The 24588-nt window shown below is 39.5% G+C and overlaps 1 protein-coding gene across 18 annotated transcripts in view; it reads right to left on the reverse strand.

Annotated features, from left to right (window-relative positions):
• FAM110B (family with sequence similarity 110 member B) overlaps positions 1 to 24588 on the reverse strand; it is a 140207-nt gene that overhangs the window by 77084 nt on the left and 38535 nt on the right. For 9 of the 18 annotated variants that reach the window (XR_016021721.1, XM_088799412.1, XM_088799423.1 and 6 more), the window contains one exon: positions 7307 to 7356. The exons of 6 other annotated variants lie outside the window; for them this stretch is intronic. The gene's annotated coding sequence lies outside the window, so the exon portion shown is untranslated. Of the gene's footprint in view, positions 1 to 7306; positions 7357 to 9872; positions 10089 to 24588 lie in introns of those variants that run through there. 3 more of the 18 variants (XM_019718191.3, XM_088799422.1, XM_074318652.2) reach the window with 2 other exon arrangements.

Here is a 24588-nt window from a genome sequence, read left to right on the forward strand (position 1 = left end):
GTACATGGAATATCACACGATGAATGCTTTTCATCATAAAGCTCGAGTCAAGCCTACACAAGTGGTTCGCTTACTAAATTATATAGAAGGCTTTTAAATTAATACTGCAGAAATGTCTGTAATGGGAATAAACGGCCAATGGAAGAGGTCGATTCCATTGACCATTTAATAAAAGGTCAATGGAATAGCGCTGCAGGAGTCCAGAGGGCAGTGACAGAAACTGCCCACCTGACATCTTGATGACATTTACACATTTTATAAACTGAAAAGCTCTTACAGTTTCAATCATCTTTCCACAAAGCATACTTTTCACATTTGTTTTTATTGTTGAATAGGAACAGAAACAATCTGAATATGTGATGTGAGTCAATGCCAGATTTTAAAAAGGTAGTACCTGGTGTTCCATTATCCTGAAGGTAGGGTGTGGTGGTGCTGGAGGGGAGAGTTTAGCTACTTTCATTTTGTCAACAGTGGGCATAGTTCATCCACACAAAAGAGTGGACCTCGGTTTCTCTGGGTGAACTAAGTAGAAAATCTTACAGGCCTTGATCCTCCATCGGTAGTGATGAGTGGTCCAATAAACAAGAATTAATACTCCAACTCCCTGAGCTCCAGGTGAGACAGCGGGGGCCTGCATAGATGGGCAGGGTCCTCCTGCCTCAAACCCCAGCCCGGACAGGCCAAGAGAGGAAAGGCAGAGAAGGAAAATCTTTCTTGATTTGTAATGACTACTCTTCTTAAAATTTCCTTATTTTCAGCAATGGAACTTACATAGAATTTCTTGTACGTCTTTTTCATCTTTCTGCAACATAACTTAATTTCTGTCCTCCCAAAATATGCAGTGTGCTGTGTACCTTTTGGGAGAATGTATTTTGCAGAGGGGAAATAAAAACCCCATTGACAATCAAGAAAATGCAATATAAAAGCATTGCTACTGTAAACACTGGTTGGTCTCAATTGTGTGAAATTAACTGGAATTTCAGTTAACTTATCTGATTTACTAGTTTTGGGCTGCTCTGTAGTTTGTGCTCACTCACGCCTTCATACGTATTTCTTTTCAGCATTATTTCTGGACCTGCACTGCAGTGAAACGAAATGTATTACACCAATTTTCTCATATCTGAACAAACTGAAGTCATCCGATGCCAAAACACATTCCACTTGAAACATTCCATGTCAGAATCATGTATTGGTGATATTTCACATTTGTGGAAATGGGAAACACTATGAGGAATCCAGGTGGTGGTTCCTCTGTGTTCCCAATGACAGGAAAGTATCCTCCTCCCAGGGGACGGGCAGCTGTTTCATAAAGACACTGAAATTCCAACATGCGGTGTTAATAAGAATAAACAGATCGATAAAGCAGAAGAGAGTCCAAATATACATCCATAAATATACAACTAATTTTTGACAAAGGAACTCAGAAACTTCAATGGAGAATAAAAGGTATTTTCAACAAATGATGATAGAACAATTAGATATTCAGTTGGAAAAACAGTAAACCTTGACCATTACTTCACACCAAAAATATCAACAACCAGAGATAGTTCATAGACCTAAACATTAAAAACTAAAACTATAAAGCTTCTAGAAAAAAACACAGGAGCATTGTTTTTGCCATCTTGGAGCAGGTAAACATTTCCTAGAATCACAAAAAAAAACAAAACACTAACGGTAAAAAAACAAACAAAGGCAAAAAAATTTAAAACTTCTGCTCACCAAATGATACTGCTAAGAAAATGAAAAGCCAAAACACTAAATGGGAGAAAATAATCCAATACTTATATATGAAGAAGGACTGACTTATAGGCAGAAAAAAATAAAAAACTACAAACCAGTATCAAAGGACAAAAATCCAACATAAGAAGGGGCAAAAACCTGAATAGACACTTCACAAAAGAAGATACACAAGAGATCTGTAAATACATGAAAAGTTACTCAACGTCATTAGTCTTGAGGGAAATACAAATTAAAACTTCCAGAAGATACCATTTCACAGCCAGTGAAATCTGTTCTATTCCTTAGAGATAAAAAGACAACACCAAATATTGCTGGGGATGTGGATAAATCAATTCAGGTATACTCGTATGCGCATGGTGGTAAAACTCAGCAACAAAAGGAAGGAGCTGCTGGTACAGTAATCAGGATGAATCACGAAGAGATGATACTGAAGGAAAGGACCCAGCACAAAGCATATTTACTACTGTATGAGTCCATTTATGTAGATTAAAAAACATAGATTTAAGAACATCATAAAACTAATTTATGATAGAAATCACAACATGATTTCTTCTGAAGTGAAAAGGGAAATTGACTAGAATTTGACAAAAGAGACTGTGCTGGGCTTTGGGCTGATGGAAAGTTTTATATCTTTATTAGGGTGGTTACATTGTACATAAATTGATTTCACTGGCTATGAAATAGTGTCTTCTTGTAGTTTTAATTTGTATGTCCCTCAGAACCAATGATGTTGAGTATCTTTTCATGTATTTATAGGTCTGCTTTATATCTTTCATGAAGTGTCTGTTCAAGTTTTGGCTCTTTTTCATGTTGGATTGTTTGTCTTTTTGATATTGATTTGCAGTTCTTTTTTTTTTTTTGGCTAAAAGTTCTTTTTCAGATATAAGCATAGAGAGGATGCCAAAAATATGTATACACATTTTAAGAAAGGAAACAACTATGAAAACTGTAATATTCAATATACCGATAAAAAAAGATGAATACAAGTCACATTTGACTTCTGCAATTGCAAGAGGTGCTCAAAGTGGTTACCATCAGCGTCCAGACACTTCTGATTACAGCGAGCTACTGCTTGAGCAACGTTGACCAAAGCGCCCACTTGTATACATTTCTTGGCACCCCCAAATACTTATCAAACTAGTACACTTAAGATCTGTATATTTTACCTAAGAATACCCCATATTACATAAAAAACAAGTATTACCAATATAGTCTTACTAAGTTTTTAAAAAGGTTTTATTACTGATTTAATATCCTAATAAAATTATTTTTATTTTAAATGAAAATAAAATTCTGAAGCTTCCAATTTCTTATTTATATGTAGTATACTATACATAAAGAAAAAAAGATGACAATTCTACATGAATTTACAACGGTTATAGTCTATTTATTTGAATGTCATATTGTGTCTCCATATTGAGATTATTTAATTGGGACCTGAGAATATTTCTTCTACTTGTAAGCCTTTGAAATACTTATTTTAAACAGTTAATCACTGGTAACACCATTTCAAACACCTTTTCCCCCCAGTTATTTTTGCCTCTTTAACTTTTATCTAACCAATTTTTCTTTATTTGCCTCATGGTTGTAATAAAGCACTTTTCTGGAAGAAATACATATTTTATATAAATATGCTATATAAGTTGCCTTTTTTTCTGAATGGCTTGTATATCACTCTTAAAAACAAACACACAGGAAGGGAGGCTCTAGAAGAGGGTAAACGGGGTCTAATACATGGTGATGGAAAGAGAACTGACTCTGGGTGGTGAACACACAATGTGATAAATAAATGATGTATTACAGAATTGCACACCTGAAATCTATGTAACTTTACTAACAATTGTCGCCCCAATAATCTTTAATTTAAAAAAAACAAACAAACAACAACAACAAAAAACACGCAGCTAAGCATCTTGAGTTAAGATCTTGTGGGGTTTGAATATCTGTTCTACACCTTACCAGTTATATGAATTCAGGTTAAATTACTTAATTTCATTCCGATGTAGTTTCTTAAATAAAAATAGCTGTATCAAAAGCTATTTCATAGCTTCAGGAGGGGAGGGACGTTGGAGCTGGCCCCCAGCAGCTAATAAGGAGGTTTACTGACCCTAGATAATTTAAAAATAATAAAGCCCCATGCAGACAATTCTAAAATATATCAGTGATAAAACACCTGTCCCCATGGGGTAAACTGTTCCCATTGATACTACAAATGACAATTCAAAGCAATACAATCTGGAGGCCACCTTTGAGGGAGTGAAGGAATGAAGAAATAACACAAGAACCAGGTCAGTCTTTCATTCAGTTATGGCCCAGAACAGCTAACCTTTATTGAATACTTTCTATGTGCCTGGTCCCATTCTAAAACACATTAATCATTTAAACCTTGCAACAATGCTATGAAGCAGATACTATTGTCACCATTTAACAATGGAGGAAACAGACTGAGGTCAGTAACCTTCTTGAGGCACCAGCCAGTGAGTGGTGGACCAGGGACACCCTGGCAGTCACCCCAACGTGTACCTTTGAACTTTGAAATCGCACTACTGTTTCTGAGCTTCCAAGCCTTCCCAGCAGCTTTAAAAGGTGATTGGGAAGGCAGTGGGAGGGTAAGAAAGAGGGGACTTGATTTAAAACAGTCTGTTTTGGAGAATTTGGATCCTCAAGCTTGACTCACAACAGAAGAAATAAGAACAATTAAAAGGACAGAGATTCCAGCTTTATTTCTTAGAAAACTAGACTATAGTCTTCCCAATGTTCATGAAATAGAGAAGAGTAGACTTGCCAGAAAACAGTGTGTTTTGCTGCCTAGATGTCTCTCTCTCTCCCTCTGTATGTGTCCCCAGCTCCTCTCACACACTCTACAAGAAAGACCAGAATTTCCTCCCCCATGCCAGCATCTCGTGCTCTAGGGGTCCTCACCTGGCTGCCCAGGGCTGTGGTCCTATGAGTTGGCCAGGTGCTCTCACCAAGGAGAGCAGCAACCATCCGCAGGAGCCAGCAAATGGGAGCAGAGCCCTCTAGGCAGCCCATGACCAGCTGAGTGTGTTTTCATGGCAATGAACTTGGTCCTCAGCCATGGTGTCTATGTGGCTATAAACCAAGCAGTAATTAGATCTTGAGACTTAACACAACCCCTCTATTGCTCTCATTTACCAGCTCCGGACGGGAAAGAAAGGCAGACCATTCACTTTAAGCCTTGTGTTCTGCCTTAGGCCCCAAAGCATAAGGTGAATACATTCTCTCATGGTCCTGGGTGCACAATGATACCTGCAATTACACTGGAGATGGGGATGGAAAGAGCACTGGGAGAGAAAGGATTCGTCCTTATCACATTGGAACACATTAACAACCAAAATCCTATGGAAAATGGAACAACAGTTCAAATAAACTACGCATTAGTATGAAAATTTAATTAACCAATCAGAAAAGCGTGGAAATCATCACAGACACACGCACTCACACAGGAATCTATGCAAACTAAGCTTTCATTTGATGTTAGTCAAACCAAATTCAACCTTCACTTTAGGCTATAAACATGTCATCTTGGGCAATTTATAAGGGAGACCTCAGGAGACATGTGAATTATGCCTTCATGAAGATTTTAGTTTTAAACGTTATCAAGCCCTGTGAAAATGCAACCTGATACTTAGGTTTACATAGAAATGTCAGTGTTCTCTTTTAGTATGACTGGATGCTTTTTAATTTCTACACATTATACTTCTTAAGTTAAATTTTGATAAACGGCAATGGAAGTAAAAGCTAAAATAAACGAATGGGACTATATGAAACTTAAAAGCTTCTGCACAGCAAAAGAAACCGTCGACAAAAAAAAGAGGCAACCAACTGAATGGGAGAAGATTTTTGCAAACAGTGCCTCCGATAAGGGGCTAATATCCAAAATATACAAGGAACTCATGCCACTCAACAACAAAAAAACAAACAACCCAATTGAAAAATGGGCAGAGGACCTGGAGAGACATTTCTCCAAAGAGGACATACAAATGGCAAACAGACATATGAAAAAATGCTCAACATCACTAATCATCAGAGAAATGCAAATAAAAACCACAATGAGATACCACCTCACCCCACTCAGAATGGCGATCATCCACAAGACAAATAGTAACAAGTGTTGGAGAGGCTGTGGAGAAAAAGGAACCCTCATACACTGTTGGTGGGAATGCAGACTGGTGCAGCCACTATGGAAGGCAGTGTGGAGGTTCTGAAAAAATTATGAATAGAATTACCATACGACCCAGCAATCCCTCTCCTGGGCATCTACCCAAAAAATCTGAAAACATTTATACATAAAGACATGTGTGCTCCAATGTTCACTGCAGCTTTGTTTACATTGGCCAAGACATGGAAACAACCAAAATGTCCTTCGATAGATGAATGGATAAAGAAGTCGTGGTATATATACACAATGGAATACTATTTGGCGGTAAGAAAAGATGATATAGGACCATTTGCGACAACATGGATGGATCTTGAGATTATAATGCTAAGTGAAATAAATCAGACTGAAAAAACAGAGAACCATGTGATTTCACTGATATGTGGTATATAAACTAAAAACAACAAAAGAACAAGACCAACAAATAAGAAACAAAAACTCATAAACACGGTCACTAGTTTAGTGGTTACAATAGGGTATGGGTGAGGGGGGTGGTAGATGAGGGTAAAGGGGATCAAATATATGGTGATGGAAGGAGAACTGACTCTGGTTGGTGAACACACAATGGGATTTATAGATGATGTAATACAGAATTGTACACCTGAAATCTATGTAATTTTACTAACAATTGTCACCCCAATAAATTTTTTAAAAAATTAATTAATTAATTAAATAAAAAATTTTGATAAACGGTAAAAATTGAAATGGTACTAAAAAGCTAAACATTTCAATTTTATTTGTTAAAATAACCCATTGGCTATCTTCTCAATGGACTCATCCTGACAACTTTAAAAAGCTAGGTATCAATTATTCAAAAATTGCGACTGAAAATTTTGTTTAAAAGAAGTTACACATTTTAGACCAGCGGTTGGCTGATTTTTTCTAAAGTGAATATTTAGAAATAGAGTGAATATTTTAAGTTTTGTAGGCCTCAGTCTCTGCCATGACTTCTCAACTCTACCATTCTAGGGTGAAGCTAGCCACAGTCAACATGTAAACAGATGAGCATGGCTGTGTTCCAATAAAACTTTATTTATAAAAACTTGAGTGGGCTGGATTTGGCCCATGGACAATGGTTTGCCACCTTCTCATGTACACTGGACTAAAACAGTATGGAATCTTGTTTCTAATATTGGAAACTAAGATTTCGAGCAAAAAAAGAATTATAAAAAGCAACCACTGTGTCTACTTGTATACTAGATGTGGCAAATGTTTCTTAAGTGTCTTGAAGTTACTAATTTTAATCATGAAACAAGATTTGAAGGTGTTTATCCTTTCTTGCACATAGCACAGTAACTAACAGGTGTTAGTTAATGCTGATCACAGTTGCAAACAGAGCATGTGGCATGTGTGACTCCAGGTGGCTAAAATGAGTGTCCTACTTACAAGGGAAGGCTTCATTTGACCAGGACTGCATCTCAACAGGCCCAAGGCACCTTAAAAAGAAAAAAGTCACTTCTGTCACTTAAGAGCACAATTGCTTCCCTCAACTTCAAAGGGGCACTGAAAATGCCATGCTTTGAAAAACACATAAAACACCAACGAGTAGAGAAAAGAAAGGAAGATGTCTCCTTCTCAAATGACAGAAAAGAATTTGTGTCCAGAGGTTTAAAAAACAATGAATTAAAATGTAATCTTTCGATCAGAATGGTAACAATTTAAATGCCAAAAAGGAACATAACTCCAAATGGAAAGAGACAAAGACAAAAAAAGATGCTGTGAGAGGGACAGAAGAAGAATGAATCTATTCAAATGAAGCTGGCTAACACAAGGTCCTCAGCAATGCACACCTGCCTTGCATCAGATCTGAGCAAATGCTCACAGCAGGTAGGGTGGACAGGTCTGCTAGACTTCTAACACAGGAAGTAAGGGTGCAAACAGAAAAACGTTGTTGCTCTCTGGCTCCTCTGCTCACTGTCCAGTGAGAAAACCAGCATGGCTGCTGTGGTCTGGCATCGTCATTACAGAAGCCAAACCACTCAAAACCCAAACTCTCAAAGGTTGCCACTCGAGTACTTTCTGTAACAAGAGAGGGTATGAATACCTGTCTCCGTTCCCAAAGATTTTATATCACCATCTGTGTAATCCTTTTTTAAAAAGGTGCTACTTTGATAATGTAGCAATTCAATACTAAATGACCCATCTGATTATTATAAGCAGAAGCTTATAATAAAACATCTGATAATAAGGTGTAGAAAAACGGAGGGTACAAAACAGGGAAGGACTAAGAAAGTGCTGTGAAACAATTGTTAATTTTTAAGATATGTCATAAATATCTTAACTAGTCTGAAAAAGAAGTTTACAAACTAAAGTGAGAACTGATACAAAAACATTTGTATTCACAGTAGAGACCTTTCACTTTTGAGGTTATCCCCACACCTACTGTCAACTCTGACGAGCCTCTAGTTACAAATATACTGGTCCAAGGGCTTTGGGTAAATACAGATTACAAAAGGGTCCAGACCTGACTCTCACCAACTAACTCCCAGCTGCTCTGTTCTTTGCAATCTCAATCTTCTCCTGTCTCCTAAATTCCCAGAGGGTATCCTCCTATCCTTGACTATTTGTTTAGTTGTGTCCAAGTGAAAAACCACAGCAAACTATACTCAGCTAGCAGTGGGTCTTCTGTAAATACTATTTTGAAAAACCACACTGATGGTTTACCGATTTTGCAGTAATGAAGGTGAGAACTAGGTTGAGGTACATACAAAGTTCTTGCTCTTGTTCAGCTGGGGTTGGAAAGAGATTTTGCACGAGTATATCTATTTCTTCTCAGGAAGGAGGGATCTGGCCCTTTGGCTATAAAATGCCCCTAGCTGGTGCTAGAATCTTCTGATCAGTAGGTGACAAGAGGGGTTTCATATTCAGATTCACTCCCCACCCACCAGGGTCCAACATAGAATTCTGTATCTTGAAAGCAAACAGAAAAAAAACTTAAGTGAGCTGAAGTTTTGGAGAGGAAAAGAAAATATTTTAAGTCAGGCCAAAAATTGAGCAAAAGCTTATAATAAAACGTAAAAGTTACTGAAATAAAATCATTGAAAATATTTTACTGCAGCACCAAAGCTCGGGTCGTAAACCTTCTTCCTGCCTATCAGTAGTGACCGTCTTAGGAACCTAATGGCTCAGCCCCCATCTATGTACTAATGACTCTCACATGTATGTCTCCAGTCCCTCCTCTCCCCTGACCTCCAGACCGGTATATCCAATGGCAACCCAGTATCTCCATTTGCATGTCATCAGCAGCGCCAACTTAAGGGGTCCAGAACTGAGCTGCTAAACCCCCTCCCAAACCTGTCCCCCACCACACTCCCCTCTGTCAATTAATGGCAGCATTCTCCGTCCAGGTACTTTGGCCAGAAACCCAGAGTCATCCTTTATGGCTCTCCTTCCATCACACCTCACATCCAAGTTGTCATTAAATCCCATACACTCAACTTTCAAAATGTTTTGAGAACCTGACCATTCCTCACCACCTGTACAGCTGGACCCTGGCCCAAGCTGTTATCACCTGCGCTCTGAATTACGACACCTGTCCTACCGTTCTTGTGTAGTCTCGGCACAGTAGCCACAGACACTCTGCTAAAATGAAGGTCAGACCACATCACTCCTCTGTCCAAAACCCTCTAATGACTTCCCACTGCCTTCAGGGCAAAAGCCAAAACTCTAACAGCTCAATGGCCCTTTCCACCCTAGTTCCAAGCAAACTTACTGACCTCACTTCCCACAGCATGACCTCCCCCTCCAAGCACTCCCAGGCCCCCTCTGCCTCTGGGACTGCTCCCACCCCCTGGAGCCCTTTCCACAGAAGGCTACCTGGCTCATACTCTCCCCGGGCAGCTCTTGACTCTGATATCCCCTTCTAGCGAGGACTTCCCTGGCACCCCATCTGTATCAGTTTTCTTTTGAAACTGAAACAAATGACCACAAACTCTGCTGCTTAAAACCACACCCATTTACTATCTCACAGTTTCTGTCAAAGTGCAGGCATGGCTGAGCGGGGTCCTCGGCTCAGGGTCTCACAGGGTTGCGATCAAGGTGTCCTGTGGGCAGCCTTCCTTTAAGAAGCTCGGGCTCTCCGTCCAGTCCCACGGCTGTTGGCAGAAGTCAGTCCTTCAATCCTGGAGGACTGGAGTCCTGGTTTCCTGCTGGCTCTGAGAGGGACCTGTCATCTCCAACTGTCATCTCCTAGAGGCAGCTCACAGTCCCTGCCCCCAGCCCTCTCGCAGCTCATTTCTTCAAGGTCAGCAGGTAAATCTGCTGAGATGGAGTCTTATATAATGTAACCTAATAATCACAGCAGTAATATCATCACCTTCACATACTCTGTGAGTCCCCCAACCCAGTACAGTGGCATCTGAGAACTCTGCCTATGACCTTCGCTAAAATGCCACCATCCCACTTCCGCAACACACACATCTATCCTCGATCTCTGCTTCATTTTCCTCCATAGTTCTTTTTATCATCGGAAATACCAAATATTTTATTCCTGCTGTATTTCTGCCTCACCTCACTAAAATGTAAGCCTCACCAGGGTAAAACTGTTTGTCTGTTTTTGTTTACTGCTCTATCCCCAGCCTGTAGAAAAACAGCACCTAGTTCGGAGCAGGTTATCAATAAATATTTATAGGTTAAATAAATGATTTACTACGTAGGTTTGCTTCAAAAACGTCAGCATGTTAACATCTTTGATTTACTGCTAAGCTGCAGATGCCTCTGACCTTTTCCTACTGTCACTGTATTGCATCAGAACTTTGTTTACTCACAAATGAAGCTAAATGTTCGCCTTCCCCTGGTAACAAAGCTATACAGTTTTAGTTTATTTATAGTTTTATCAGCCAACTATGTGGTGAGAACGCCACATGGATTTGCAAAAGCAGAATTTTATACTTATGTGAAAACAGCTACCTTTTCTCTCTGGTTCCCAGGCTCATAGTTGACCTCTATGTTTGTTTCTTTGTCTGATCTTAAAAATTCTTCAGCCAAACAGTGAAGGAAATGGGAAGCAAAAGCCAAACTCCCTTTGAAAACTGTGTCCAAGGAAATCACGAGCCTGTGACTAGGTTGGTGATTTAAACAAAGAGAGAAGTATGGTATTCAGAAGCAATGAACATCCTATCACTAAAGTAATAAATGTTACAGATCCATTATCCACCTCATTTAAAGGAATATTGCTTTTTGCAAGCGGTAGAGGAACAGGCAAGGCCAAATGCTATAAATGTGAACTACAACTCCACATAAAATACACGTTGGGCATCATCCTTTTTACCCCATATGCCTCTGGTTAGTGATGTTTTTTAGGTGATAAAAATGTGCATGCACTTCAAACAATATTCATAAACCCAACTGCAAATGCAAGTTCTATAACAAATTGAAGATTTACCTGACATGCAGCCTACAAACCACTTGTACATTGTCTCCACTGAAAGTAACAGCATGCTACTCAGGTGATCACAGGCCATGTAAGGGAGGCTGCTTCTCTCTTTTATCTAGTTTAAGCTTTCCCACTCAAATTATTTCACTAGCACTATCACTATTAACATAATTCAAGGAACATAATAAATTTCTAAATCTCCCTTGCCACTGATAAATGAGCATTCACTTCTGAATTCCCGGCTGGATTCTGCCTCTGGCTTCCCTCTCTAACCTTATATACAGTTTCCAGGTTAACCTGACAAAAACAGTGATCTGGCAAGTCACACCTCTGGTCAGGAACTCAGGGCCACTCCTTGAGGCCTAATTTGTCAAGTTCACAGTTCTCCCGATGGCCGTGCACGTCAAGTTCTTAACCTGGATTAAGCCCTTAACATGGGTCAGTTTGATTTCTGTGTTAATTGCAAGGCTCTGCCCACTTGATGCCAGTCCTCGTCTGGCCAGGCCCCGGCGTGACTGGCTGCCAGAATACAGACCGATGAGTGCAAACCACAATCATCAAATCCTAAGCCCTACTGACTGTAAAAACATCTCTCTATAGGAAGAACAGGCTGCTTCTCTTTCCCTTAGAAATACAGTACGGTTAAGAAAGAAGAAAGTTCATAAAACATGGTCTTCAGCCTCTCCAAGTAAAAGCATTATATAAGCATGGCGGTAAATGTGGCATTTCCTGAGCGTCTTAGTTGAACTTTCTGGGGAAGCAGAATTTTAACAGGGACCCCAGGAATTCCTACCCCCTACTGTGTATATCCTGCCTGCCCAGTCCCAGGACAGAAAAGGTAATGGACTTTACTCCCGTGATTAGGTATGTTATATGGCACATTAACCTTAAAATAGGAAGACTGTCCAGACGGGCTTAGCCCAATCTCATGAATCCTTTAAAAGCAGAGAGTTTTCTCTGGCTGGTTACAGAAGAGAAACCAAAGAAATTAAAAGTGAGGGATTAAAAGTGATAAGGGATCCTGCTGTGATATTGTGCGAAAGATTGTGAGGGCACATGAGAAGGCCCAGGGCAAGGACCTGTGCATAGCTTCTAGAAACATCTAGAAACTGATGGCAGTCCTTGGTCCACAGCCGGGAAACACGGACCTCAATCCTGCCAAAACCTCTGAGCTTACAAACAGATTCTTTCCCCAAAGCCTTAACCAAGAGTGCAGTCCGGCCAACACCCTGAGTGTAAGACACTGAGCAGGGAACCCACCTGAGCCATGATGGACTTAAGAAATGACTGTGGAATTCTGTGGAAATTTGTTACTCAGCGATAGAAAACTATGCTTTCTTCTAAATCTAGCCTCAGTCTACTCACATGAAAATAACATTACCCTAAAAGCACCTCCCATCAACTGTCCTCGCGGGCATGAATGTACAACCAATAAGTGAAAAAGAAAGAAAAATGTATCCTTCCTACAAAATCATGAAATCTGAGAACAAGCAGAACATACTAATCTTTAATTACAGTGACTATTCTAAAGATCATCACAGATATGCAATATTTCTCAGAAATGTTTCCACGATATTTTACTAATATTAATATCAATAACAGCAACATCAACACTGTAATTTATTTAGATTTCTATGACATATAAGTATTAAGAAAAGTGCTCATCTTTTATTCATCAAAATAGTAATTGATTATCTACTATATACAGTACCTTTATGTATGTGCTTGTTGAATAATTGCAGGGAACGCTAAGAGAAACATGCCAACCACATATTGTTACAAGAAAAGGTAAATATTAGGGGATGTTTGCCCACTGTTTTTCTTAAGAGTAAACATTAATTGTTAAAATGTAAATATTCTGCATTTCATTTTGCTTTTCTAAGCAATCCTACTGTTATTTCAATTTATACATATTTGTTTCATTTCTACTCCATGGCTTTCTGCTAGGCACTAAAAAAAGTAGGTATATGTCAGTACTGATTTCCAGTCATCTACAGTCTATTAAGAGAGAGAAACAAGCCTATTAAGAATTGAAACAAGTAATTTCCACCAGTACAACAATGTGATACACACACACACTATAATATACAGTGTAGCCTGGGAATTATATAATGTTTGGTGGATGGTGGTGAGCGACCAATTAAGAAAGTGTATATCTCCATCCATCTATCCATCTATTCCTCCATCCATATGTCTGTCCAAGACTATTTTCAGTTGAACAGAAACATCTGACCTGATTAAGAGTAATTCTGACATTTATTGTGTCCCTAAGAACTATGACCAACTACATTTTTTTAATGAAAGAAAATTAGCTTTTCATGATATGCTTCTATCCAGTCTGTTTAAATATGAGAGGTGGTTGACACTCTTATTAATCTGTCACAATTAGGTTTGCACATCTCTAATACAATAGTTTGAGTACAAATAAATTTTTTCCATTGATGGACAGGGAATATTATTTTGTTCACTAACTTCGAAAATTCCATAAATAGAAAGAATTTTCGAAGTTAGTGAACAAAATAATATTCCCTGTCCATCAATGGACAAAATTTCTGTCCATCAATGGATAAAACCAAACTGACTCCCCAGAAACAGAATAGTGTATATGAGAGTTTGAGACCTAAATCAAACACACTAAGTCTTTCATTCTTGATCCAGCAATGTAAAATGACAATAACCGTATTCTTGGGAAGATAAAGTGATTAAATAGAAAAAACTGACTTAAATTTAAGTACACGCGCACACGCGCACACACACACACACATACACACACATACACAATCTATCATACCAGTCCTTCAGGAAATAAATGAAAATCTTAATCCCCAATTACTCTACAATGGTTTTCTTAAGTGAGAAAATTCCCCATGATAAAGCTCGTCTTATTTGGCATTTTAAAATGGTAACCTGTGACTCTGCACACAAGCTGTTTTCAAATTCCACCACTAAAAAATATTCCTAAAAAAATTTTCTAAACTCAGTCATCAAATGTTTAACATTTACTGTGTGCTAAACAAAATCAGAGACGAAAAATATAGTGCTTAGAAATAATAGGCACATGATGAATGCACTGATTGAATGTAGTGAAATAGACAATACCTGACCCAAACCCGTAAGTAGTTTACATACCAGCTGGAGAGACATGGCTAATAAACACACACAAAAATTAAAAAGCAATAATGTACAACAATAATAAAACACCACTGAGAACTTTACACTTAAAATTATTAAGATGGTAAATTTTATATTATGTGGTGTGTTTTTTTACCACCATTAAAAATAAAACAACAACAAAAATCCTTGTTGATAATTCAAAACTAACTGTGAGATCTAAAATAAATACTATAAATTCAAGTTAGAACTTTGCCTTTAAAAGGAAGCACGAGATAAGTCTTTAGTTTTCCTATGGTCCATTTCACTAGGAGAGGGGGCCACCCTGCCGCTTGGGACTACACAGAGAAGAGGGGAGGTTTACAGCGTGAATAAACACTGTATAGCAGCAGTTATTCTGCAAATACACGAAGTAACATGTGGGGAGGGGGAGGCAGGAGTGGAATACCACCAGCAGATCTGCTGATGTACTTTGTCCCAAAAGGCAGGCATCCTACCTGGCAATGGGGTCCCCAGCTGCTCGGCTGCTGGACAGCCCACAGGGGATTCAGGAAAGCCAAGTGGAACACTCATTTTAATTAGTAATGGGGCCTTTTCAGTTTATGAGTATCAAATTTCAGTGCTTTAACTCAGTAACTAATGAGTAACCATTTATTCCTAAGTAAAAACAAAAGTCTAAAGACTAGCGGCCTATTTACTAGTAAGAATCACCGTCACAGCACTGAGGGACCTGCAGTGCACAGTGACACACGCCGGTGCCCAGTCCAGTACCCCCACGTACTGGTGGTGTGGCCTGCACAGCTGCCTCTCAGTGTCCTCATCTGCCAAAGAGGAATAATGAAAAGGACAATGACAGAATGTACGGAGTGCACCATGAGCCTGGCACTGCTCCACGCCCTTGTAGGAACTGTCTCATTTAATTCTCGCCAAAACCCCATGAAGCAGGTACCAGGAGAACATCAATATACAAATAATAATAGAAAGGTACCAACATTATAGGGTCATGGTGATGAGTCAGTGACACAAATATGCTGTGCTCAGCATTTTGCCATGTACACAGCACATGCTCAGTGACTGGCATGTATTACCATTACTTGGCTAAGTGAAGAAAAGGGGGCATAGATCTTAAGGAAGGGTGTGAGCAAAGGAAAAGAACAGGGTTTGCACAAAAGCATTCCAGATCCCAAGTAGATCAATATAGCTGAGGACAGGGGTTCCAGGGAGAACAGTAACGGCTGGCAAGATAATTCGAACCTGACTGTGGAAGGTGAGTGCCTAGCCTACCACATCTGTACCTTTTACCCCCACAGTCTTGGGAGTTAGTACAATGTTTTCCTAAAATGATGGTGACATGAAGATGGTATTTTATCAAACTCCAGCTATAGGCAGGATTCAAGGTCGACTGAAAAAACACCTGAGGGACAGAACAACCAATCAGAGGTGGCATCAGCAGTACTATGTGATAAAAGAAGATGGGGACTTAACTTGGAACATAGGAAAGACCAAAAAGGGCAAATATGAAAAAGTCAAAGAACAAAAACACTTAATGAGTCAGTGTCCAGGACTTCAGGTGATTCTGCAAGGCTTTGCTTTCCAAAGATGGTTCCCTCGTAATGGAAGCTCAGTGATACTCCAGAAGAAAAGCCAGGAGAGAGGCTGGTTTAGGAGGAAGACCAGGTGAGACGTTCATGACGTAGTGAATTTGAATTTGAAGTGGAATATCAATTAAGTAGCTTTAGTAAGTGGCATAAATGTTTAGATACTAATTAATGGTGAAGCACAGTTGGAACCAGGTGTGAGTGTGACGTTCCCAGGTGAAAGATGACCAAATGGCCCAGCCTGAGCCCTGGTGGATGCACACACTTAGGTCATAGGAAGTGGATCAACCAAGAGAGCAGAAAGGGGAGATAAGAGACTGACATAGGAGGACAACAGAACATGGAGCAGCATGTCACAGGGTCCTGAGGTCAGGGGGGAAAAAATGAATCAAAGTGGCCCTGATTTATAAATCAGGATCAAGATCCTAGAGAAAGCACAGAAAAGAGGCAGCGCGGAGGGAGGGCAGAGGAATGGAAGGGCAAGGAAGACCACAGATAAGACAGCAGAACACACAGACGTTGTAAGGCAGAGAGAAAACTGCACTGTGGGGGTGAGCCTGTCAGGGCTCAGCAGGGTAAGAAGAACAACGGTGAGAGCAATGTTAATATGCCTTTTCAAATAAAAAATATTCAGCACCAACAAAACATCTCCCACCAATCCTGCACTAAAGGAACATTCGATGCTTCTATTTTTATCCTCAAAATATGAATAGATGATTTTTCCTGAAAAGAACTTGCAGGTGCTTCTGAAAGGGACTAAGATAAAAACCAATGCAAAATACTCTTTGCTAAACAAGTCACTGCTGACTGGCTTTGTAATAATGAATTATGCTTAAGCCCTCTCGAGTTTCAGACTGGGTTTAAGGATTATTAAGCAAGTATTTAGAATCATCACTGAATTTTAACAGCACATATTAAACACAAAGAATGTGAATCCATTCAGCCTTTATGCTAATAACTGTTCTGGAGATGTTGAGAGTTAAAAGAAAGAAACTAAAGTTTAAATTAAGTCCTACTTTGATACAATTTTATTTTTTTAATTCTCAAATTGGTCACCAAGCACACTAACCTCCTACATGAAGCTATTTTTAAAAGCACTAAAATCTCAATATTCATTATACACATTAAGCCTGTCAAGTTTTACAAGAGAGTAGTCATTTACCAAAACAAGTATAAACTGTACAAAGACAGAATTCCTCTTATTACTGCTTGATAGAAAATTACCTCTTCAAACATTTACTAAGTATCATTGCTTGATTAACAGCAGTTTAAAAAGAAGAGAGAAAGAAAAGAGGACAATGATTAATTACAATCCCATTAGGTCTCTGGTACCCCTGATTCAATTGTTGTGCCTCAGTGACGGGAACCAAAGCCTAGGCCCGCTGGACTCAAGGGAGGAGGAAACAAAAATGGAAGCTTCCAGGGGCACCCTAGATAGAGCTACAGTTTCTGAATATAATCCCTGGTCCTCAAACCTCACTACAGGCAGTCTACCCAAACATAGACCATGAAACCAAAGCTCGGGTACTTAACACTTACATCTTCCCTACAGATACGCTGGGATTCCCGGATAAAGTCATAAGAATTATTTCACCACTGAAAATCCTGCAGATTTTTTTTTAAATTAAAATTTACTGGGGTTAGTAAAATTACACAGGTTTCAAATGTACAATTCTGTACATCATCTATATATCACATTGTGTGTTCATCAGTTCTCCTTCCATCACCGTATATTTGACCCCCTTTACCCTCTTCAACCACACCCCTCCCCGCTTACCCTCTGGTAACCACTAAACTATTGTCTGTGTGTATGAGTTTTTGTTTCTTTGTTTGTCTTATTCCTTTGTTGCTTTCAGTTTTATACCCCACATATCAGTAAAGTCATAAAAAAAAAATTGATGGTTGCTAGATGGGAGGGGTGTGGGGATGGGGGAGAAGGGATTAGAAAGTACCAACTAGTAGTCACAATATAGTCACGGGGATATGAAATACAGTATGGGGAATATAATCACTAATGTTGCAAAGATTACGTAGGGTGCCAGATGGGCACTGGACTTATTGAGGGGATCACTTCACAGATTATATAAATGCCTAACCACTGCACTGTACACCTGAAATTAATATGAAATAATATTGAATACCAACTATAATTATATATATAACTATATATATATATATATATATATATATATATATATATGCGCAAAATGTGTTTTCCCGAAAATAAGATCTAACCAGAAAATAAGTCCTAGCATGATTTTGCAGGATGACATCCCCTGAACATAAGCCCTAATGTGTCTTTTGGAGCAAAAATTAATATAAGACCCAGTCTTTTTCTCGGGGAAACATGATATATATACATATATACATATATATATATATATATATATATATATATATATATATATGTATATATATACACACACACACACACACACACATACATACATATTAGTTACAGGAGGTAAAGTACAGCATGGGAATATAGTCGTGGGGGTCATCATTTTGTGAGGGGTTGAAAATGTCTAACTAGTGTGTTGCTTTGTACACCTGAAACTAATAAAAAAAATGATAATTTCAAAAAGAAAACCCTGCAGAATGCACATGTCACTGATTCCAAAAAACGTAGAGCATCTCGTTCTTCTTGTATAGTCTTTACTGTTTTCATAGAAAAGAAATCTACTGAGTTTCCATTTTCCACTTAATTAGGTTCACTCCTGGAATTCCATGTCAGTATTGTTTGAAAATACTCCCTACTGTCACCAATATTTTCTCTTCATTAGTCTTCTATCCAGCTTTCTTCAACATTATGATTGTCAACAACCTCAGCTCTAGAAATGTCACAGGCTCCTTGGATCAGGCCATAAGACCTTAAGACCCTATGTAAGACAAAGCAACTTCTTTTCAGCATTTGTAAAACCACCAAGCATTGCATATTCAATTGGGCAATGATCAGTACAATAAAACCATGACCCCACAGCTATCACTTGGCAGAAAGGTGGAGCCTAGTGTAAGATAGCAGACGTAGTATTTAAAACTGCAAATCTAATGGTTGCCTGACTTGCAGCAATCACTCTTTTTACAAAAGTGAACGTGGGGGTGGCTGGTTTGCTCAGTTGGTTAGAGCGTCGTGCTGGTAGCACCAAGGTTGCTGCGGTTTGATCCCTGCATGGGCCACTATGAACTGCACCCCCCCCTTAAAAAAATAATAATCATAATAAAATAAATAAAATCTTTTAAAAAAAAGTGAATGTGAGCAGATGGTCTAAGTTAAAAAATGTTGTGAACATACCTCTGCATGTTCATCCCTCATAAGATGACAGGGCTTTCCTTCTCTGAAAACCTGTTCTAAGGGAGTTCTCAAAGATGAACCAGCAGGGAAGATATGATGTATGTATAAGTGGTACTAAGACATTCTGGTTATCTTTGATTTTTAACGGCTGACTATGCGCTTAATGAGGATTCTTGGTAAACATAGTATAACAGAAGGAAACAATTACATGGAATTATGAGGTTTCAGTTTATACCTGAGAGTTAATGCCTGGGCTCCTGTAACCTCTCTTTGCCTCAGTTTCCTTATCCATGAGATGGGCACTCTTTAGAATTGCTACAAAACATACAAATTACTGCTGAAAATCTAGAAGTCCTAGGAGACTGATTTATTTTTATTTTAAAGTCTATAATATATATTAATATATATCAAGGGCTAATTCTGACAAGTACATAAAATTTGAGAATTCAATTACAGCTAACCCAACAATGCTAATTTGGTCACCATGCTCAATGAGCATCACATTTTGCTTTTCTTATGCTAACACGTTGCATACGGTGGGGTTTAAATCCCTCGTGAAGATTCTCGTGATCTGTACGCAACGTGCTAATAAAGTGCTCTTAGATGAAAGAAGGAAAAGTTTTCTTTAAAGGAATGCCTGCCTTTTGGAATTACAATCTTAATTTCTTTTAGTTTCGTAAGACGAAAATACTCCTGGGTTTGTGCTCCATACTGTCATGCTTTGCACAGGTGGTCACTGAATTTTAATGGATAGATAACACTTGAATGGCTATAATCACCTAAGGTACATGGCTATCAGCTGGGACTTGGGGCTGAGTGGAAGAGGGGCACAGTATGAAAGGGGTCTGATGCATTACAAGGTGTCACATAAAGTAAAGCTGTTCATGGAAACGAGCACGACCTACCTATGCCTCCTGAGTACAGAGAGTGCACAATCGGATCAGAAAACAGTTCAATTCACTTATTGTGATGGCGGAGCACCTACCGGGAGTCAGACTCTGCTCTAGGCCCTGGGGATACAGCAGTCAACAGACAAAACTCCCTGCCATCATGCCACTTACTGTGTAGCTTTACTAGTCAACCTTCTAACTCAGGAGCGACATAGCAGTAAGGGAGAGTGTGACTGTGCAGTCAGAGGCAGGCGACACCACTGGACAGCCATGATTATTGCTGCTTTGAGCTTTTGAGAGACTGCAACTCTAGCCACACAACATGGCAAACCCAGGGCTCCACCTTCTCCTGTAATAGACGGAGCAATAGCCACCCGAACACAGACCCACACCACACTGACTCACCGTAGGTTACAATGAACTTCACTTTACTATTGTAAAATAACTCTTCAACAGACTATTAAGCTTTGACTTCTAATTAAAGCTCACAAAAGTGGTTTTTTTCAGCCAATTAATGCATTATTTCTGAAAACTAAGTAGTATAAATGTTACATAACCTACTTAATTCTGAACATATTTAATTGATAAAATAGTTTGAGGGCTTTGTTTCAATTTGTGCACGGAGTATTTTGTCCTTGTCTTGAGGACTTCCAAGTGTTGCCTGAATTGAACTACAACTGGTATTGAACTGAAGAGTATCCAGGACTCCCTGAAATTTGATAGGTGAATGAGTTTTGTTGGCTTGCAGCTAAATGACTGCTAAAACATTTTAAATTGGCTTTTACTTTATTGGGTGATGTCCATAATTTGCAAAATTGCTCAGCTGATTATTTTGTAAGTGTAACATCCATAGTCTGGCCAACTAATGTCCATGTAAATTAGAAATGAGTACAGGTACTTACTTTGATTCCTCTGTTACAGCTTCATAGCTTCTTCATTTACCTGCTATCTGCTGCTTTCAAATGGACATTTTCGCACATGAAGTTCATGAAAGGCAGCTTTGATGCACTAAGGTGAGCTTATAAGCTATGAGCTATTATCATAGGTACAATATATTAATTTTCTATATGTTCATGAAAGCTCTCTAGTAAGACTATCCATCGGCTTATGAAGGGCTGGGTGCACAGCTGTACAGGCTGTATACTGCATAGTCCTGGAGATGTCATGACCATGGTGGTCTCCGTGAGTGGCAGCTCTAGGATGGCAAGTGTTATGTGGTGCCTCTGTGCACTTGGATGTCTGCGTATGAGCCCATGCTGCCTCACAAAGTAAGTCCCAGATAACACAGACAAGGTGCCTCATGCAGGCCACTCAAAACATGGAAGTACCAGAGAAACAGCAGTCATGGTCAACGGCTCAAACACCTTCCATAAAATGGTGAATGCACAGTCATACAATCAAACCAAATACAAAGGAACCAGGGAACATTATACACATGTTTCGGAGAGGCAGGACAGCACAGCAGTTAAGAGAATGACGTTCTAGAGCCAGACTAATTGGGTTCAAATCCTATTTCACTACTTATCAGCTGTGTGACCCTGGACAAGCTCTTTCATCTCTCTGGGCCTCAGTTTCATCTATAATATGGGGATAATAGCAGAACCTAACCCAGAGCTGTTGAGGAGTAAATGCAGTAATGCACACAAAGTAGCCAGAACAGCACCTGCAATAATAAACACTGCGGAAGTGTTCAGATTTGGGATTAGTATTATTGGGCAAAAAAACAAAGCAGAAAGAAACTAAATAACTTCTCATGGGTTTAAGAATTAGTCAGTGAGGGCCGGCCCGGTGGCTCAGGCAGTTGGAGCTCCATGCTCCTAACTGAAGGCTGCCGGTTCGATTCCCACATGGGCCAGTGGGCTCTCAATCACAAGGCTGCCGGTTCGATTCCTCGAGTCCCGCAAGGGATGGTGGGCTGTGCCCCCTGCAACTAAGATTGAACACAGCACCTTGAGCTGAGCTGCTGCTGAGCTCTTGGATGGCTCAGTTGGTTGGAGCGTGTCCTCTCAACCACAAAGTTCCTGGTTTGACTCCCACAAGGGCTGTGTCCCCTGCAACTAACAATGGCAACTGGACCTGGAGCCAAGCTGCGCCTTCCACAACTAAGATTGAAAGGACAACAACTTGACTTGGAAAAAGTCCTGGAAGTACACACTGTTCTCCAATAAAATCCTGTTCCCCTTCCCCAATAAAATCTTTAAAAAAAAAAAAAGAATTAGTCAGTGATACATTTCAGAATAAAAATTAAAGTTCTTGATTTACAAGGAAGAGTTTTCATTAGACCATACTGCTTTACATTCCAACTTTCTGACAAAGTAAAACCCATGACTTGCTGTAACACGTCTGAAAAGCAAACGCCCATGTACCTGAGCGCTTTGACTGTTGACATGGGTCATCCCTAAGAGGCCACCTGGGCAGAGGCACAGGGCTTTCTGAACCCATGTGCTGCCACTGCCCAGGCTGACAGTTAGTAGGGGCTTCTCCCCATGGGGGGAGGGGAGCACACCCTGATAACAAACAACTCCAGTTGACATAATCAGCCGTCGATAAAACATCAAATCCTAGGAGGTAATCACTGTCAAAAAGCTCTTGTGTCCTGCCCTGGTGAGATGTCTACTGCTTTCAGTCATGTTTTTTAAATATCAGCCAACCCCTGGTGTGTTACACTTTCACCTTGGAAAATCATCTTGTTCATTTCAGGGCAAACAGCGTCCACTCCAGGTATCCGCAGGGAGAAGTATGTGTCATGAAGAAGAATGTGTCATGCAAAGTCTCTGGTACTGAAAGGAGCCAGGCCTATTTTCACAATGTGAAGTGGGACAGCTAGAAGTCAGACAAAGTCCTGGTATGTTCACCAGTGATGCCTTTTATGTATTGCAACTCTTATACAAGGACCCAGGGAGGGGAGATTTGATAACCGGTTTTGAATAGTGGAAAACAAAACAACATGCACAGGAAACAAGTCCTTCACTCGCACCTTTGTCTAGTGTACGAGAGAATTGCAGTCCTATCCCTTCAAACCCTGGCACACAGGCTGCGGGCATTATCCAGCTATACCCAAATAGTTCAGAGGATCTCTTAGAGTGCCCTCCAGGGGTTGTGCTAACATCGCCTAACTTACTCCAATGCCTCAAGAAATGAGATGGGGATTTCCTATTGGGCAAAATTAAACTCTGTATAGCAAAACCCAGGCAAACTAGAAAGCTGAATAAACTAGGAATAATATGCTATGTAAAACAATCTATGTAAAATGCAGCCAAAAACCAAATGGGTCACACAATGTCATCTCTGCATGATGTTAACATTTCACCCACAGTTCTTGTTATGGTTAAATTTACTCAGAAACTCAGGAAAAAGTACCCAAACCCTGTTTCTCAACAGCTTAATAAAAATATGTATGCTCTATTGTTAAACAAATTAACACATGATTTTAAAATGTGTCCATCATAAATACAATTAATGTAATATCCTGGATTGAGTATATAGTATCTAAAAAGAAAAGGAAAGAGTAGCATTATTTTCAGTCCAACAACATTACTAGTTCTAACTTATGCTTGATTATAACAGTCAAATCAAAAATTGTGCATCTTATGGAAGCAGAGAGAATCTATTTTTTTTCATGGGACATATAAGGTGTGGACAGTTTATACAGTGCTTATCTGAAATCCAACCAGGAACTGAAGCTAGATCCCTGCTTATTTCACACAAGAAAGACCTGGGTACTAGGAAGTAAGTTCAATTCTCGGTGCAGCTTCTTGACTAAAAGCAGAAGTTCACAATAGGACTACCGAGTCCTAGAGCTGAAATGGAGAAAGTGGTTTAGGGGAAGCCGTCATTTACCAGATGGGTCACGCCACGAAGTCTTACTGACCAGAAGTTCTTCCTCTGCCAGTCAGCGTAGCATAGAACCTCAGTGCCACATGTTTGTGACAGTTGGTGACCACTAAGGTGAGTGAATTTCACCATCCAGGGTAATGCGCTCACTTTCCCTATCTGGCAACAAGACTCCCCAGCTTACAGTAGACCTGCTGTGATTCCCTCTGACTGTGCCTTCCCCCAAACAGGCAGAAGCAATGGAATAATGACAAATCAAAATGTGGGGTGGAGGAGACACAGTATCATGACTTTTTGCTAATATGTTGGCTGAAATACCACCACCAATTAAGTGATGGGGACCACTTAAAATACATAATCATCATAGGATGTTTTAATTTTTGGTAAAAGGGTAGAATAGGAGAAGACTGGTACACATCATCAAGTTATAGATTCAAAGGATGGTCCCAGTTCTTGCTCGAATGAACATTTCCACTTAATGTTTATTCACATAGTTAAGTTACTGTGATGTTTTCCCCGGGCAATTAAGATTTTCCCGTTTCTAAACCCCTGCTAAAAAACAAACAAAC

Source organism: Rhinolophus sinicus, chromosome 7, assembly GCF_057876585.1.
Source record: "Rhinolophus sinicus isolate RSI-liver-muscle chromosome 7, RSI-T2T, whole genome shotgun sequence".
NCBI lineage: Eukaryota > Metazoa > Chordata > Mammalia > Chiroptera > Rhinolophidae > Rhinolophus > Rhinolophus sinicus.